The following is a 20172-nucleotide window of genomic DNA, read 5'->3' as shown; positions in this document are numbered from 1 at the left end:
GGTGTCTTCCAGAAACTGGCAGTAGGACTGGGAGTTCAGCTTGACTCCATCCTCAACCCGAAAAGGCCCCACAAGCTCATCTTTGATGATACCAGCCCAAACCAGTACTCCACCTCCACCTTGCTGGCGCCTGAGTCGGACTGGAGCTCTCTGCCCTTTACCAATCCAGCCACGGGCCCATCCATCTGGCCCATCAAGACTCACTCATTTCATCAGTCCATAAAACCTTAGAAAATCAGTCTTGAGATATTTCTTGGCCCAGTCTTGACGCTTTCAGCTTGTGTGTCTTGTTCAGTGGTGGTCGACTTTCTGCCTTTCTTACCTTGGCCATGTCTCTGAGTATTGCACACCTTGTGCTTTTGGGCACCCAGTGATGTTGCAGCTCTGAAATATGGCCAAACTGGTGGCAAGTGGCATCTTGGCAGCTGCACGCTTGACTTTTCTCAGTTCACGGGCAGTTATTTTGCGCCTTGGTTTTTCCACACGCTTCTTGCGACCCTGTTGACTATTTTGATTGAAACGCTTGATTGTTCGATGATCACGCTTCAGAAGCTTGGCTATTTTAAGACTGCTGCATCCCTCTGCAATATATCTCACTATTTTTGACTTTTCTGAGCCTGTCAAGTCCTTCTTTTGACCCATTTTGCCAAAGGAAAGGAAGTTGCCTAATAATTATGCACACCTGATATAGGGTGTTGATGTCATTAGACCACACCCCTTCTCATATGCTTAATTGGTAGTAGGCTTTCCAGCCTATACAGCTTGGAGTAAGACAACATGCATAACGAGGATGATGTGGTCAAAATACTCATTTGCCTAATAATTCTGCACTCCCTGTACATAAGTAGTTTTTTATGTGCTTAGAATCCCCTGTACATGTACAGTACAGCTACACTCCCAACACCTGCCATGCTGTAGGCCAGTGTCAGGCGCAAAGAATGTTCTGAGACCGATAGAATTCCAAAAAGGGCTTTTCTTTAATGAAAAAAGCAAAATGGGCAAGGCAGAAAACACAGACGAAACACACTGAAGCAAGTAAGCTGGAACACAACTATAACTGAGTAGTTTTTGGGCAGTCCGGTAGGTTCATAAGCCTAAGCTGTAGAACGGACGGTGGGAATGTGGAAAAACATGGTCTTTATAGTGTGGTGACTGATATGGACCAGGTGTGGATGATTAGTAAGTTGGTGAGCTGCTTGGAGTGATTGGAGGGGTTGGTGTGGGTGTGGCTGCTGGATCCCTGACAGTACCCCCCCCTCCAGGGGCGGCTCCCGACGCCCTGACCCTGCGCCTGGGACGACCCCGACCCCAGGGCGCAGGACGAAGTGGACGAGTGGCGTGGAATTCCTCCAAGAGCGCTGGATCCAATATGTCCCGCCGCGCCACCCATGATCGCTCGGGCCGTAGCCTCCCAGTCCACAAGATATTCCAGGCCCCTGCCCCGACGCCGAGAGTCCAGCACTTCCCGTACCGAGTAGACCGAAGGCTGTTCCAACACCTCCGGCGGAGGGGGCCTGACCTCGCCGGTACGTTGGGCCGGAGATGGGGTATACGGTTTTAGAAGCGACACGTGGAAAGTGGGGTGAATTCGGTATCGTGGTGGGAGTTCCAGCCGATAGGCCGCCTCGTTGATCCGCCTCTCGATCCTGAAGGGTCCGATATACCTGGGACTCAGCTTCCTGCAGGGGAGACGCAGTCGCAGGTCTTTAGTGGACAGCCAAACCCAATCTCCGGGGCTGTACGAGGGGGCCTCCAACCGCCGTGCATCCGCATGTCGCCGGGTTTCCTTATCGCCCTGCGCAATTGAGTGTGTGCGGCCTCCCAGGTCCTGAGACTCTCCCGAAACCAGTGATCTACCGCGGGTACATTGGACGGCTCATCAGACCATGGAAACAGTGGGGGTTGAAAACCTAACACGCATTGAAAGGGTGTGAGTCCTGTGGTGTCTTGGCGCAACGAGTTCTGCGCGTACTCCGCCCAAGGCAGAAACCGACTCCACTCCCCTGGTCTTGGTGACAATCGTCCTCAAGTACCTCCCAGCTCTTGGATCTTCCGCCGGTTTGGCCGTTGGACTGGGGTGGTAGCCGGACGACAGATTGACGGTCACTCCCAGCAGCTGGAAAACGCCCAGACATGTGAGGTGAACTGAGAGCCCCGGTCTGATACTATCTCCTCCGGGAGGCCAAAGTTGCGGAAGACATGGTGGAAGAGCGCTTCTGCTGTTTCCAGAGCCGTGGGGAGGCCTCGGAGAGGAACAAATCTGCAGGCCTTTGAGAACCGGTCGACGACCACTAGAATACAGGTAAAGCCCTCCGACCGTGGCAAGTCGGTCACGAAGTCAATGCCGATGTGTGACCATGGCCTCTGTGGAGTAGGCAGGGGGATGAGTTTGCCCACCGGTAAGTGCCGAGGAGTCTTTGAGATGGCGCAGATGTTACAGCCCCGGACAAACTCGGCCACCGTGTTGCTCATTCCTGGCCACCAGTACCGCCCCTGCACCAGACGTAGAGTCTGCCTTCTGCCCGGGTGCCCTGAGCCGGGGACTTCATGAACCGCCTTTAGTAAGGCCTGTTGACATTCTCGAGGAACAAAGGTTCGGTTCCTAGGACAACCAGGGGGTGCCGGTTCTCGTCGTGTGGCCGTGCGAATAGCCTCGTCCAAATCCCAGACGATGGGGCTCAGAATGAGCGCCGGAGGCAGGATGGGTCCGGGCTCGGCGGGTTCCTCGGGCCCATAGATCCTGGAGAGGGCATCAGCCTTACAGTTCCTTGTCCCTGGCCGATAGGTAATGCTGAAGTTAAACCGCGTGAAGAAGAGAGCCCACCGTGCTTGTCGTGGGTTTAGTCGCTTGGCTTCACGGAGGTACTGGAGGTTCTTGTGATCTGTGATTACTGTGAAAGGATGAGCGGCTCCTTCCAACCAGTGTCTCCATTCCTCCAGGGCCAGCTTGATGGCTAGGAGCTCTCTGTTCCCGATGTCATAGTTCTGTTCGGCCGGGGACAGTTTCTTGGAGAAATAGGCGCAGGGATGGAGCCGCGGGGGGGTTCCCGCCTGCTGAGAGAGGGTGGCCCCTACGCCTGTGGACGATGCATCTACCTCGACGACAAACGGGAGCTGGGGGTCTGGATGACGTAAAAGTGGGGCGGCACAGAACCTCTTGCGCAACTCCTCAAATGCCCGTTGAGCCTCTGGGGTCCAGGAGAGGGTCTTGGCTTTTCCCCGCAGAAGAGACGTAAGTGGAGTGGAAACCAGGCTGAAGCCTCCAATGAACCGGCGGTAGAAGTTTGCGAATCCGAGAAACCTCTGGAGCTCCTTTATTGAGGCGGGAACTGGCCAGTCCCGTATGGCAGCCACCTTCCTCTCATCCATCCTGATGCCTGCTGCGTCGATGACGTAACCCAGGAACTGTATCTCTGAACGGTGGAACTCACACTTAGGGAGGTTAAGATACAGTCGGTGTTTCCGAAGCAGTGCCAGGATCTGGGTGACGTGCTGATGGTGTTCTTGCAGCGACCTCGAGTAGACCAGGATGTCATCAATGTAGACAATCACAAACCGATGGAGGAAGGCGGAACACCTCATTCATGAAATTCTGAAAACCGCCGGAGCAATGGAAAGGCCATACGGCATGACCCGATACTCATAGTGACCAGAGGGGGTAATGATACGCACCAGGTTGTATGCACTACGGAGGTCCAGCTTGGTGAAGATGCGGGCCTCACGTAGATCTTCTAGAGCTGCGGGGACCAGTGGAAGCGGATACGGAAGCGGGAGATCAGTGCATTGAGGGCCCTGTAGTCGATGCAGGCGTAATCCTCCGTCCTTCTTTGACACAAAAAAGAAGCTAGAAGCTGCCGGGGAGGAGGACTGGGTGATAAAGCCCTGGCGGAGGGCCTGTTGGATGTAGCTCTCCATCGCTTGGTGTTCTGGAGCTGACAGGGGATAAACCCGACCCTTAGGCAGTTTGGCCCCCGGTTTCAGATCAATGGCGCAGTCCCATGGCCGGTGTGGGGCAACAGAGTGGCTGCTTCCTCACTGAAGACATCTGAGAAAGCCTGGTATTCCTGTGGGACGTCCACCTGAACAGGCTGGGGAGCTCCTTCCACCTGAGTAGCTGCCAGGGTCAGGGTCTTCTGGATGGGAGTCGGGAGTGGAGTAAACACTTCTGCCGGCAGGCGGGCCCCACTCCAAGATGTCACACGGGTCCCAGGAACATATGGGGGAGTGCTTGGCCAACCAGGGACGACCCAGGATCACATCCACGGTCGAATCCTCCAGTACGAGAAGTTGTATCTCTTCTTGATGTAGAACCCCGACTTGGAGGACAAGAAGTGGTGCGCAGTACTTCACCTTGCCTTTTCCCAAGGGTCGTCCCTGAATGGTCTGAACAGCTAGTTCCTGAGATCCCCTCTGCCAGCGTAGCTGGAGGCGTTCTAGACACGCCTGGGAGATGAAGTTCCCCGCGGATCCAGAGTCGACTAGGGCAACCGCAGACAGAGAAAGAGCAGGGGTTACCAGGGTGACCATGAGCGTGGACAGGTGAGTGATGTCAGAAGAAAGCGTAACCGTACTCACCATCCGACAAGGAGGCCTTACAGGACATTGGGCCACACGATGTCCTCCCTCACCGCAGTAGAGGCAAGCTCCAGCCGCCCACCGACGCCTCCCTTTCCTGACGAGACAGCCGCTGTGAACCGAGTTGCATGGGTTCAGGTTCAGGAGCCGATGAGACTGCAGTAGTTGGAACTGATTCGACCTCTGGGGATTTGCAGGCCGCCAGGTGCTGAGAAACACGGATGGATCTCTGGATGAAAGCCTCAAGCCCCAGAGAATCATCATATGTGGCCATTGCCAGCCTGAGCTCCTGATTCAATCCCTTTCTGTATACAGCCAGCAGCGCTTTCGCTCCAGCCAGCAGATGCCGCCAGAGTGCGGAAGCGGAGGCTGTAACCCGACACACTGTCTCTTCCTTGGTGGATATTCAGCAGCTGATCGGCAGTCGACGATCCCGGGCGGTGCTAAAGACCTCGGTGAAGTGTCTCGTAAAGGCCGCATATGTCGTCAGCGCTGGCTTGCTGCGCCCAGAGCGCTCTAGCCCATGCTAGCGCTCTTCCGTGAGCAGCGAGATCAGGAACGCAACCTTAGCCCGCTCGCTCGGGAAGCTGTGAGGGTGCATCTCGATATAAAGGGAAACCTGGAGCAGGAATCCATGACATTCCGCCGCCTCCGGAAAAAGACGCCGGAGAGCCATCGGGCCGCCGGAAGGTGGTGGAGCTTGGTTGGCGGTCGCCGGTCGGAACGCCTCCCGAGCGCCGGGCGGTGAGCTCCTCACGAACTCGGACATGGCAGCAGGCTGGTCCTCCACGAGACCAGACGCAGCAGCGGCTGGTCCTCCATGTTGAGGTAACGCGGTTCTTTCTCTTGTTTTGTGTCGGTCCGTTCTTCTGTCAGGCGCAAAGAATGTTCTGAGACCGATAGAATTCCAAAAAGGGCTTTTCTTTAATGAAAAAAGCAAAATGGGCAAGGCAGAAAACACAGACGAAACACACTGAAGCAAGTAAGCTGGAACACAACTATAACTGAGTAGTTTTTGGGCAGTCCGGTAGGTTCATAAGCCTAAGCTGTAGAACGGACGGTGGGAATGTGGAAAAACAGGGTCTTTATAGTGTGGTGACTGATATGGACCAGGTGTGGATGATTAGTAAGTTGGTGAGCTGCTTGGAGTGATTGGAGGGGTTGGTGTGGGTGTGGCTGCTGGATCCCTGACAGCCAGCGGTCCCCAACTTTTTTTGTGCCACGAACCGGTTTAATGTCAGACAATATTTTCATGGACCGGCCTTTAAGGTGAGGCAGATAAATACAACAAAATAAAATGATACGACCGGCATAAAAACTGGTATTTTCTAAATATAATAATAAACATGAATCCACTGTGTAGTTTTTTGTTTATTTTGCTAGCTTCATGGTTTTAATTTAGCAGTAATGTATTATGTGTTAGCGGCACATAAATAAGAAGGTAGAGGAGCAGCCCCTTTAAAAAGGTAGAGGATGTAGGTAAGACATGTCACAGAGGCATCTTGACAAGCATGAAGAGTGAGTCATAGACAGATGTGGTGGAGAGAATCCGGTAATTTTCCACAATAAAACATCGTTCAGAATCAGATAATAAATAAAACAGTAATAATGTGTTATGTATTCTTTCTGTGCGGCCTGGTACCAATTGACCCATGGACCGGTGCCGGTCCACGGCCCAGGGATTGGGGACCATGGCTGTAGGCAACTACAATGTAAATGTACATGCTAGTTGATTAAAGTACAACTAAATTTAACAGAAGTTTCTTGCAATAGCAGCCACTAACCACACAGCGGCACACACACACACACACACACACACACACACACACACAAGTTGTTTTCGAAGACTCCATTTTTCAATTGATTACAATACCTAAATATAGCCACAAGCAAGTGGGGTCCAAGCACTTGGCCCACAGACTGTCCCAATCGGCAGTTCTTCCAAGATCAATAAAGATCTAGAAAACCATTGGATTGTAGAAAACCATTTGGCTGAATATGGTGATGTTTTTGTAAAAATTCAATACAAATTTGAATGTAGGTATAGATCGCAGTAATGTTACTGTAACAATCCAGAAAATTTTTTTTTTTTTTTTCACAGAACAAGTAACAACTGTGGTGAAATCTTAATGCGTGCACACACAAACACACACAAACTCTCTCACACACACACACACACACACACACACACACACACACACATACAAAACTTAGACAGGGCTTGCACTTCTCTTCCCCTTACAAATGCTCATTGTAGTGCAAAATCTGCTGTCTGCACTCTGCAGGAAAGTTTAAAAGAGTGAAAAGTGAGAGATGAAAAGCTGAGAAGGAAAGCAGGGAATTTCTCTGAGGACAAAATAAGGGCTATCGATGTCACAAACGCACACACACACCCCCACAAGGGGAAAAAAGAAACTCATGCTTTTGTGGTACAAAGTGTATGTGTATATATGTGTGTGAAAAAAGAGATTACTGCACCCACTGCAGATGTACTCTTAAGTATCTTGTTTAATAAGAAAGTTGTATTTGAACATAGATGTATTTCTAATTTACACCTGGAATAAACTGATTTTACATTTGGAGCTGCATTAGAAATATTTTTCCAGAAATAAACTAAATGGTGAACACACACACTCAGTCATTGCTGAAAATCTGCACACAACACAGCACAATCATTTATACACAGAGGAGTAAAAAAGTGTACATCACATAAAACAAAACATTAGAACAGATTACATTACAATCTTCATTATTTTTTAGCCACAAATGAGTGTATTTTATTTTTATCTAGACCAGGGGTGTCCAATCCCACAAAGGAAAAGTCCTAGCCGACCAAGCAAGTCCAAACTAGGGCTGCAACTAACGATTATGTTGATAATCGAATAATTGGATGATTGTTTTTCTTTCTTTTTTTCTTTCTTTCTTTCTTTTCTTTCTTTCTTTCTTTCTTTCTTTCTTTCTTTCTTTCATTAATCGGATAAACAATATAATATATTTTTGATTAGATGTTTTGCTTATTATAACTACAGTGGTGTGGAGAAAATGTTGGCTTTTTCAAATTAAACTAATTAAAATAAAAACATTAGTATTAGTAAAAGATAACACAAGCAAACACAACATGCAGTTTTTAAATGAAGGTTTTTATTATTGAGGGAAAACAAATCTATCAGAAAACTACATGGTCCTGTGTAAAAAAGTGTTTGCCCCCTAAAGCTAATAACTGATTGGGCCACCCTTAGCAGCAACAATCAAGCGTTTGTGATAACTTGCAGTGAGTCTGTTACAGCACTGTGGAGGAATTTTGGTCACTCATCTCTGCAGAATTGTTGTAATTCATCCACATTGGAGGGTTTTTGAGCATGAATCTCCTTTTTAAGGTCATGCCACTGCATCTCAATAGGATTCAGGTCAGGACTTTTGTTTTTCTTCAGCCATTCAGAGGTGGACTTGCCAAGTTCTCTTCAGCTTGAGGTCACGAACAGATGGCCGGACATTCTCCTTCAGGATTTTTTGGTAAACAGCAGAATTCATGGTTCTATTTATCACAGCAAGTCTTCCAGATCATTAAGCAGCAAAACAGCCCATCACACTACCACCACCAGATGTTACTGTTGGTATGATGTTCTTTTTCTGAAATGCGGTGTTACTTTTACACCAGATTTAATGGGACACACACCTTTTTAAAAAGTTAAACATTTGTCTCGTCAGTCCACAGAGTATTTTCCAAAGTCTTGGGGATCATCAATATGTTTTCTGGCAAAACTGAGACGAGCCTTAATGTTCTTTTTGCTCAGCAGAAGTTTTCGTCTTGGAACTTTGCCATGCAGACCATGTTTGCCCAGTCTCTTTCTTATGGTGGAGTCAAACACTGACCTTAACTGAGGCAAGTGAGGTCTGCAGTTCTAAGCTAAACTGAACTTCGTTGCTAAGTGAAGTTTTGTTGGACAACTTAAGCTATTGACTCAAGTCCATCATCTAGCATTGTTTAAACTGATTGAAGTTCATTTGTTGGAAAACTGGTTTGTAAATGGAAGTACAGTGGTACCTCGACATACGAGTTTAATTCGTTCCGTAATCTTGCTCGTATGTCAAATTGCTCGTATTTCAAAGCAAATTTCCCCATTGAAATTAATTGAAATGCCATTAATCCGTTCCTGCCCCCAAAATGCGACCCCAGTTGTTTTTGTTACGTGTTTTTGAATAAGAAAAATTTATTTATAAATGACAAATATTGTATAAAAACATAATAAAAGAGAATGTAAAGATATAATAAGGTTTTATTCAGTGTATTTTCCTTGGAGATGAGACGACTTGAGCTAACGAAAACACTGGTGGTGTGTGTGTGTGTGTGTGTGAGAGTTTGCGGGGGGGGTGTAGAGGCGATAAGCGGAGGCAGAGGGAAAACTCGTTTTTTACTAATCACTCCTGCACACTACGTATCCCTTAACTTTAAAATGTTACTTTTTCTTCTTTGCTTATTGTTACTTATCCGCTTGAACTTTTCCCGGCGGCAGCGTAACAACTCATTAGTTGATGCTGGTGGAATGATGGGATGGACAACATTAGCCGATGCATAACCACTTTACTTGTTTTTATAAAGATAGATTTGCAGGGTTACAGTATAATATAACTCCCAGGTGGATAAACTTGGATTAACAGACCGCACTGCAGAACACAAATCATATAAATCGCACACAGGAAAAACATCCAGCCCGCACACTTCTTTCCCGCACTACACTACCCATAATGCATTTTACTCTGGACTTCAATACCCAGAGATAGTAGCCTTAAAGAAACAGCTCTCATTTTCCCTCTAATGCAACACTATCTTAATTTTTCTCACAATCTTTGCTTTCTGGCTTTGATTCGGCATCTTGCAGCGGCGTCTCGAGCTCGTATCTCAAGTTTTTGCTCACAGATCAAAGCAAAAAATCGACCGAGTGACCGCTCGTATCTCAAAAAACTTGTATGTTAGGGCACTCGTATGTCGAGGTACCACTGTACAAACAACATATAAGTCAATCAAGAATGCAATGAGTTTATTAAGGTCTGAGAGTAAATGTTTGAGTTGATCCCTGTGTCCGTGGTTGACTGAGTCCTTTTTTCGAGTCAGAGGCAGAATTAATGTGCAAAACCCAAGTTAACTTGACAATTGATAACCACCTGATAGTTACATCTTGTAATCTACAATATAACACAAGTGGTCTTCACATCCGTGGAAGTGTTGAACAGATAAGCACAGACAAAGTGAAAGCAACAGTAAAGTTGTTGGTGTTGGAGAGTTAAGTGGATAAGTTAAAGATGGCTGAAGAAGCAGTGGGGAAACCAATTGAGCAGCTTAAAAAAGAAAGGACTTCTGCTAAAACGTCTCTAGGTTACGTATGTAAACCTAGTTCCCTGAGGGAACGAGACGCTGCGTCAAAACGCTTTGGGAACGTGCCTGAGTGTTCATGCTCTGAATAACGTGTGTAATCAGTCAAAAATTGGACGCTGGCCGTCACTGATGAGGTTACGTCACGACCAGGATTATCAAACGCATATGAGAGAAGCCAGCGGCAGCTTCTAAAAGGGAGAAGACTTAGAGGCAGCCAGGCTCTCAATAGGATTCAGGTCAGGACTTTGACCAGGCCACTCCAACATCTTCATTTTGTTTTTCTTCAGCCATTCAGAGGTGGACTTGCCAAGTTCTCTTCAGCTTGAGGTCACGAACAGATGGCCGGACATTCTCCTTCAGGATTTTTTTGGTAAACAGCAGAATTCATGGTTCTATTTATCACAGCAAGTCTTCCAGATCATGAAGCAGCAAAACAGCCCATCACACTACCACCACCAGATGTTACTGTTGGTATGATGTTCTTTTTCTGAAATGCGGTGTTACTTTTACACCAGATTTAATGGGACACACACCTTTTTAAAAAGTTAAACATTTGTCTCGTCAGTCCACAGAGTATTTTTCCAAGTCTTGGGGATCATCAATATGTTTTCTGGCAAAACTGAGACGAGCCTTAATGTTCTTTTTGCTCAGCAGCAGTTTTCGTCTTGGAACTTTGCCATGCAGACCATGTTTGCCCTGTCTCTTTCTTATGGTGGAGTCAAACACTGACCTTAACTGAGGCAAGTGAGGCCTGCAGTTCTAAGCTAAACTGAACTTCGTTGCTAAGTGAAGTTTTGTTGGACAACTTAAGCTATTGACTCAAGTCCATCATCTCGCATTGTTTAAACTGATTGACGTTCATCTGTTGGAAAACTGGTTTGTAAATGGAAGTCCAAACAACATATAAGTCAATCAAGAATGCAATGAGTTTATTAAGGTCTGAGAGTAAATGTTTGAGTTGATCCCTGTGTCCGTGGTTGACTGAGTCCTTTTTTCGAGTCAGAGGCAGAATTAATGTGCAAAACCCAAGTTAACTTGACAGTTGATAACCACCTGATAGTTACATCTTGTAATCTACAATATAACACAAGTGGTCTTCACATCCGTGGAAGTGTTGAACAGATAAGCACAGACAAAGTGAAAGCAACAGTAAAGTTGTTGGTGTTGGAGAGTTAAGTGGATAAGTTAAGATGGCTGAAGAAGCAGTGGGGAAACCAATTGAGCAGCTTAAAAAAGAAAGGACTTCTGCTTAAACGTCTATAGGTTACGTATGTAACCCTAGTTCCGTGAGGGAACGAGACGCTGCGTCAAAACGCTTTGGGAACGCGCCTGAGTGTTCATGCTCTGAATAAGAAAGAGGTCTTAGGCGCCGCCCAAGTGGCAGCCTGTTGCAGCAGCTCCCGTAAAGTTTGTGCTTTTTTTATTTATTTTATAGTGTTCCGGCACTTTGTGTTTTTTTCTTTTTAAGTGTATGCGCGTAAATTTGGAAACTGCACAATGGACATAAACAAAGCCACCGAGTTTGCTCTACTTTTCCTGCTTCTTTGGACTTTGTTCACAGTCGCGTCTGGAAACTCTGTTCATAGCCACGGTCCTATTGTTTACACCAGTGATCAGCTGTTAGCATTCCGCAACATGCCGATGCTACTAGGAGAAAAACCGGATATTCCCCGCGAGCTAAGAAGGAGAAGACGGGGGAACCGTGCTGGAGCTGTGTGTCGGAATAAAAGGAGACGTTACAGACCAACTCTCCCGTCCATCGTTATGGGAAATGTAAGATCTTTACCCAACAAGATGGACGAGCTAGCGGCTCTTACCCGCATCAGAGGGAATTCCGGAGTGTAGCATCATGCTGTTCACGGAGTCATGGCTAACCAAGCTAACTCCGGACACGACCGTGGCTCTGGATGGATTTGATTTACTGCGCGCAGACAGAACGATGGAGAGCGGTAAGAGAAAGGGAGGAGGACTGGCAGTGTTTGTGAATAATAGATGGTGTAAATCTGGACACATCACTATTAAAGAACAGATCTGCTGTAAGGACATTGAGCTGTTAGCCGCTAGCATGAGGCCGTACTATCTGCCGAGGGAATTCTCGCATGTTATCGCGATAGCTGCGTATATTCCCCCCTCTGCTGACGGTGAATCGGCATGCGAAGTCCTGCATTCTGTTGTTAACAGACTGTTAACACAGAGCCCAAATGCCCTTCTCATTATCTCTGGAGATTTTAATCATGCCCCTCCATCCTCCACTCTGCCCACATTCACCCAGTATGTTTCATGCCACACCAGAGACAATAAAACACTGGACTTATTTTATGCAAACTCAAAGGAGGCCTATGCTTCATCACCTCCCCCCCCCTTGGGAAGATCGGATCACAACCTGGTTCATCTCCTACCTGTGTACAAACCCCTTGTATGCAGGCAACCAGCTACCTCCCGCACAGTGACGACATGGTCTGATGAGACCGATGAGGCTCTGAAAGACTGTTTTGAAACAACTATGTGGGAGGAATTGTGCAGTCCACATGGGAGGATATTGACAGTCTAACAGATTGTATTACGGACTACATTAACTTCTGTGTGGAGAATACTGTACCCACCAGGACTGTACGGTGTTTTCCCAACAACAAACCATGGATAAACCCTGATATAAAGACTCTCCTTAAAGAGAAGAAGAGGGTGTTTAAATCAGGAAACAAGGAAGAGCTGAAAACTGTCCAGAGAGAACTGAGGAAGAAGATCAGGGAAGGAAAAGCATGCTACAGGAGGAAGATGGAGGATCAGCTGCAGCAGAACAATGTCAGCGGTGTGTGGAAGGGGCTCAAAACCATCACTGGTCACAAGGAGCCAAGCTCTCAGGCTGTGGGTGACCAGAAGTGGGTGAATGATCTCAATCTATTCTTTAACAGATTTGATCAGCTACCTCTCCTGCCCCCATCCAGTCCCCCTGCTGCAATCCCCTCTCTGCTTCCACAGCAAGCAGCTCCAGCCCCACCTCTCTGCACTGCTATCAGCTCACAGACAATACACAACACACCTAACTTCCCACCCCTGCCGATTCCTCCAGTCAACACTCCAGCCAATACACACTGCCCCTTACAGAAGCCCAGGTGAGAATGGAGCTCAGGAAGATCAAAGCGAGGAAGGCTGCAGGCCGAGACGGCATCAGCTCCAGGCTACTTAAGACCTGTGCTGACCAGCTGTGCGGCATACTGCTGTACATGTTTGACCTGAGCCTGAAGCTGGGAAAGGTGCCACAGATATGGAAAACATCCTGCGTGGTGCCTGTACCAAAGACGCCGCCCAAAAGACTTGGAGACTATCGACCAGTAGCGCTGACCTCGCATCTGATGAAGACATTGGAGGCTAGTGCTCACTCATCTCCGACCTCTGGTGAGCCCATCAATGGATCCACTTCAGTTTGCCTACCAACCTGGCATTGGAGTGGAAGACGAGTCATCTTCCTCCTAAATCGGGCTATTTCACACCTGGAAAAGGCTGGGAGCACTGTGAGAGTCATGTTTTTTGACTTCTCTAGTGCTTTCAACACCATCCAACCTGCGCTCCTGAGGGATAAGATGGTGTACATGGGAGTAGACCATCATCTGTCTGCCTGGACACTGGACTATCTCACAGACCGACCACAGTATGTGAGGACTCGTGACTGTGAGTCTGACATGATTGTCTGCAATACTGGAGCCCCGCAGGAACGGTTCTTGCCCGTTTCTCTTCACCATCTACACTGCAGACTTCATGTTCAGCTCAGAAACCTGTCACTTACAGAAGTTCTCTGATGACTCTGCCATCGTCGGTCTGATCACGAATGATGATGACAGAGAGTACAGAGGACTTATAAAGAACTTTGTGGACTGGTGCCAACGGAGCTGCCTCCAGATAAATGCGGGGAAAACGAAAGAACTGGTGGTGGATTTCCGTAGGAACAAACAAATTCTATCACCAGTGAACATTCAGGAAAGGACATTGTGAGTGGACTCTTACAAATACCTGGGTGTTCACCTAAACAACAAACTGGACTGGACAGACAACACTGAGGCAATCTACAAGAAAGGGCAGAGCAGACTCTTTCTGCTGAGGAGACTAAGGTCTTTTGGAGTACAGGGAGAGCTACTGAAGACCTTTTTTGACTCTGTGGTGGCCTCAGCCATATTCTATGGAGTGGTCTGCTGGGGCAGCAGCATATCTACTGCAGACAGGAAGAGACTAGACAAGCTGATCAGGAAGGCCAGCTCTGTCCTGGGGATTCCCCTGGACACTGTACAGGAGGTGGGAGAAAGGAGGATGGTAACAAAACTATCATCATTGCTGGAGAACGCCTCCACCCCTGTATGAAACCGTTACATCGCTGAGCAGCTCTTTTAGTAACAGACTAATACATCCCAAGTGTCTGAAGGAGCGATACAGAAGGTCTTTTCTCCCTGCTGCTATTAGACTATACAACCAAAGCTGTTCCCAGTAAAACCAGTCACCAACATACAACACTGCTATTACTTTTTAAGATGTGCAATAACTTTATCTGTGTGAAATATTATTAAACAAATCAGGTACAATATTATGTGCAATATTACGTGCAATTTACGTGCAATACTACCTCAAAACGACTTAAAAGCGTACTTTTGTTTTTTTTCTCCTATTCAGTATTATTACATTGTACTGTATATATACTGGTATTGTAGTATATGTATATTATTTTTAGATATTTGCATTTATTTTTATTTCTTTGTTATTATTATTATTATTATTGTTATTATTATTTATTTTTATTTCTGTTTTTTATTTTTTTTGTATATTCTTCTTTTTTATATATATTTGCATCTATTTTTATTTCTTTGTCTTGCTGCTGTAACATAGAAATTTCCCCACTGTGGGACGAATAAAGGTTTATCTTATCTTATCTTATCTTATCTTAACGTGTGTAATCAGTCAAAAATTGGACGCTGCCCATCACCGATGAGGTTACGTCACGACCAGGAGTATCAAACGCATATGAGAGAAGCCAGCGGCAGCTTCTAAAAGGGAGAAGACTTAGAGGCAGCCAGGCTCCGGGTGGAGTAAGCTCTGACCCTGAAGGGAGCGGGGAGACCAGAGGACTCATAAATGACGAGATAGCGTCAACGATCCACCTGCTCAGAATCTGCTTATTAGCAGGCAGGCCTCTCTTGGGAGGGCCATAGCAGACGAACAGCTGATGGGACCTTCACCTAGGACCCGTCCTGCGGACGTAAGTGGCCAGAGCACACACCGGGCAGAGCCGGTTGAGCTTCTCCTGGTCTGGGGCCTGGAATGGTGGAGGGTAGAATGCCTGTAGCCTAACGGGCCGTGGGACGACGAGGGCACCTTGGGGATGTAACCTGTACGGGGGTAAAGGAGGGCACCAGCCATACCTGGGGTAAACTCCAGGAAGGAGGTGGCCAGAGACAAGGCCTGCAGGTCCCCTACTCTTTTTATAGAGCAAATGGCCAACAAGAACGCGGTTTTGATAGAAAAGTGCCTCCAGGATGCCTCGGCTAGAGGCTCGAAGGGGGGCTCAGAAAGGGCCCCCAAAACGACGGCCAGGTCCCATCCAGGCACTCTAGGCCGTACCGGGGGCCTTAGCCTCCGGGTGCTGCGGAGAAAATGCGTTACAAAGGGGTCTCTGCCCAGAGATTGCCCGGCCACAGGGGCATGGTTGGCCGAAATGGCAGATGCGTAGACTTTTAGGGTGGATGGAGCCAACCCCTTGGCGAACTGTCCCTGGAGAAAATCCAGCACTGAACCAACTGGGCAGTGGACTGGATTCAGCTGGTGGTGTTCACACCACGAGCAAAACAGATGCCACCTGGTGGCATACAACCTCCTAGTGGAGAGAGCTCTGGAGTGGAGAATGGTCTCTACCACCTCGGTGGAGAGACCAGAACCTCGGAGCCATGCCCATTCAGGGGCCACAGCCTCCACAGCTCTGGGCGGGGGTGAAATACGACACCCCCTAGCTAAGAAAGGAGGTCCCTCCTCAGATGAATCTCCCACGGAGGGTGCTCGAGGAGAGCCACCATGTCCGCAAACCATGGTTTGCACGGCCACCTTGAAGCTACCAGGAGGAGACTGACTCCATCCCGGCGAACTCTCTCCAGAACTCCCGGAAGCAGCGCGACGGGGGGAAAGCGTACAGATGCAGCCTGTACTGCTGGAGGCATAAGGGAGAACCAGAGGGGACAGTGCGACGCGAACAGATCCACCTGGGCTCTTCCGAATTTTTTTCAAACCTGCTCCACCACATCGGGGTGGAGCCGCCATTCCCCGGGCCTCAACCCCTGCCTTGACAGGGCGTCTGCTGCTTGTTCAACCGGCCTGGGATGTAAACCGCCCTTACAGAGAGGAGTTTCCCCTGGGCCCAAAGGAGGACCTGGTGCGCTAGCCTGCACAGGGGGCACGAGCGCAGACCTTCTTGATGGTTGATGTAAGAGACCACCGAAGTGTTGTCCGTACGGACCAACATGTGGTGACCTCTGAGGTCTGAAAGGAAATGCTTCAGAGCTAGAAGCACGGCCAGCATCTCTAGGCAATTGATGTGGCTCAGTAGATAGGGCCCCTCCCACAGACCTCTGGCGGAGTGACCACTCATAACCGCTCCCCACCCCGTGAGGGACGCATCCGTCATTAGCATTAAGCAAAGACTGGGGACTCCCAGCACAGAACCTAGAGATGGGAACCGGGGATCTCTCCAAACATCCAAGGCACGTAGGCATCGCCGCGTGACCTTGATGGTGCGGAGGGGATTGCCTCTCTGTGAGAACCCATGGGTCCTGAGCCACCACTGAAGGGGCCTCATGTACAGCAGGCCAAGTGGAATCACACTTGAGGATGCGGATCTGGTTCCCCTGAGGTCTCAGGGCACCCGCATCCTCAACTACATCGGCGATTGGTTGATCCTAGCTCAGTCAGAGCAGCTGGCGGTCCGGCATCAAGATGTCGTTCTCGCCCACATAAAGGCTTTGGGGTTTCGGCTGAACACCGGGAAGAGTGTGCTTTCTCCTTTACAGAGAACCACCTATCTCGGTGTCATATGGGATTCAACTACTTTGCGTGCGCAGCTTTCTCCTGCCCGCATTGTGGCCATCCTTGCGGCCGTCAGGAAGGTCAGAGAAGGGCAGCCTCTCACTGTCAAGCAGTTCCAGAAACTGCTAGGGCTTATGGCAGCTGCGTCCAGTGTGATTCCACTTGGCCTGCTGTACATGAGGCTCCTTCAGTGGTGGCTCAGGACCCACGGGTTCTCACAGAGAGGCAATCCCCTCTGCACCATCAAGGTCACGCGGCGATGCCTACATGCCATAGATGTTTGGAGAGATCCCCGGTTCCTATCTCTAGGCCCTGTGCTGGGAGTCCCGGTCGTTGCTTAATGCTAACGACGGATGCGTCCCTCACGGGGTGGGGAGTGGTTATGAGTGGTCGCTCCGCCAGAGGTCTGTGGGAGGGGCCCCATCTACTGAACCACACTCCACACATTTCGTGAAGGTACGGGGTGAAAGGGCAAGGCCAAATGGAAGAACCCAAAATTGGTAAACTTCGGCCCCGAAAACAAACCTCAGGAACCTCCTGTGAGAAGGTAGGACGGACACATGAAAGTATGCGTCTCTTAGATCTACCGTGACAAACCAGTCCTCGGATCTGATTTGAAGCACGACCTGCTTGAGGGTCAGCATCTTGAACCTGAGTCGCATGAGAGAGCGGTTCAGCCGACGTAGATCTAAAATAGGACGCAACCCACCGTCCTTCTTGGGAACTATGAAGTACCGGCTGTAGACCCTGGACTCTCGGTATGATTGAGGGACCACCTCCATGGCCCCCTTCCTCAGGAGAGTGTCTACTTCTTGTTCCATGACCAGAGCCTGCTGTCGTCCCACCAGAGTGGGGCGGAGGAGACCCAAACTGAATCGAGTAACCCCACTCTACAGTACGCAGGACCCACCGAGACACATCTGGGAGAGCTTTCCAAGCTCCCAGAAAATGCCTCAGGGGTATCAGCCTCTCGAGACTGACCTCCGGAACACCCACAGCACAGGCAGGACCCTGAGATGGCTCTAGGGGACGCAAGACCTCCTGGACCACAGCGATGCTGGGTGAAAACCGAGGAGAGAGCTCGCTGAAGCTGGGCGTGCCCTGAAGCACCGTGGGTGGCAGGGTTAACGGACCAGGTCCCTGAGGGGGCTGGGACAGGGCGGGCACTGGAAAAAGTGGTTGTGACACACCCCTCCACAGCCAGATCCCCAGAAAGTTCCGTGTCAGGATCTTTTCGCCAAAGCCTTCCTGTTAGAGATGACAGTCCTCATATCTGTCACCTCACGAGGCTTTGATGGCAAGCGCCGCACAGGATTCCTCATAGGGGGAGAGCGAGTCACGACACTGCGTTTCTGAACCTCCCGATGGGAGACGGAGGGCAGCGGCTGGGGCTGAGCCCACCGAGCAGCCCCCTGTGAGCGGCGTGGGAGGTAACGCTGGAATGCCGCCGCCTGTTTCTTATTTTCCTGAAACCTCTCAACCACCGAATGTACGGAATCGCCGAAAAGGCCAGATGGAGTTAGCGGAGCGTCCAGCAATACCGCCCTGTCCCTATCAGATATGTCTGACAGTGTGAGCCACAGGTGCCTTTCTGTAGACACCAGGGCAGCCATAGCCCGCCCAATGGCCCTAGCGGTCTCCTTAGTGGCTCTGAGAGCCAGATCCGCCATACGGCGCAGCTCATCAAAATGGCCGTCTACGGCACCCCCACATCCAATTCATGCAGCAGGTCAGCCTGATATGCCTGCAACACCGCCATGGTGTGTAGGGAAGCAGCAGCTTGACCTGCTGAAGTATAGGCTTTATCCACGAGCGCAGAAGTGCTGCATAGGGGCTTTGTGGGCAATGTCAGGGTCTTAAGGGAAGAGACAACTCTGGGAGAGAGATAGGTGGCAAGTGTCTGACCTAAGGCATAGCCTCATAACCATATTCTTTCCGCCCAAAAACATGGGAATACACAGTAGAAGTGGGGGTGAAGGGGTGGGCTGAGTAAGGTTTAACCCACGACCTAGACACCTTGGTGTGTAGATCGGGAAAAAATTGAAGACCCCTACACGGAGGTTGTGACATGGGTGTCAGAAAGCGCTTATCTAATTTACTAGATCAAAGCACTTCCTGCTCATGCGCCGGCCAAGTTATATCCAGCTTGGCAACGGCACGCGTTACAACCTCCGAAAGCTCCTCGGCTCAGATCGCAGCGCTGCCCCGCCTCCTCGGAGGAAGAAAGGCGGAGCTGCATGCGCTCGCAGCAGGGGGAAGAATCCGCCGAAAGGCGTGCTTCCGAATCCTGCGAGCGAGCGAGCGCTAGACCGAGCAGGTGAGGCTAGAGATAGGGAAAAACCCGTCTCGAAACCCTCTGCAAGGTCCATCCGCGAACCCCAGGATCTGGCACGACGCTCTGCCTCGGCGAGAGCGGGACTAGACCCGGAAGGATTTAGAGCACCCATTTCATTGAAAAGAGCCAAGCGAGCGCGGACCGAGCGCAAACACATGCGGGCACATTCGGCTCCCTCTTCGAGAACTGATCTCGCATGCTCCACACCCAAGCAAGCCACACACAAGCTGTGTGAATCCCCCCCCCAGCGGGGGCAAGGAGGCACGCATGGCCGAAAACTGTGCTTAATTTTTCTGCTTGCTTTCATAATTTTCTCCGCTTTTTTAATTTTTTTATTTGACAAACAATATGACAAACAATATCACACAAACACAAAGAGCGCTTTCTGAAAACACAGAAGCTGGCGCTGGCTTCTCTCATATGCCTTTTATACTCCTGGTCGTGACGTCACCTCATCGGTGATGGCCAGCGTCCAATTTTTGACTGATTACACACGTTTTTCAATGCATTTCAGTGCATTCCCAAAGCGTTTCGACGCAGCTTGAGTTCCTGAAAGGGAATCAGTTTTACCAGACAAGTTAACTTCCTCAGCAGAGAAGCTCACAGGCTAGTGGATGAGGAGCTCAGGGACAAGTTCAAGAAACTTTCAATTGCTGCAAGGAAGGTCTTTAAGACTAATGACGATTACAGAACATTCAATTCAATTTAATTCATTTTTATTTGTATAGCGCTTTTAACAATGAACATTGTCTCAAAGCAGCTTTACACAGATAATGTGGTGATTAAACGTAAATATGTTCTTTGTAAGTATGTTTGTCCCTGATGAGCAACT

The 20172-nt window shown here is 49.1% G+C and overlaps 1 protein-coding gene across 13 annotated transcripts in view; it reads right to left on the bottom strand.

Annotated features, from left to right (window-relative positions):
• Positions 1 to 20172, bottom strand: part of prom1b (prominin 1 b) — a 107413-nt gene that overhangs the window by 54265 nt on the left and 32976 nt on the right. The window lies entirely within an intron of this gene.

Source organism: Silurus meridionalis, chromosome 28 (assembly GCF_014805685.1).
Source record: "Silurus meridionalis isolate SWU-2019-XX chromosome 28, ASM1480568v1, whole genome shotgun sequence".
NCBI lineage: Eukaryota > Metazoa > Chordata > Actinopteri > Siluriformes > Siluridae > Silurus > Silurus meridionalis.
The sequence above is the reverse complement of the archived record's forward strand: the minus strand, read 5'-3'. Positions and strand labels throughout refer to the sequence as shown.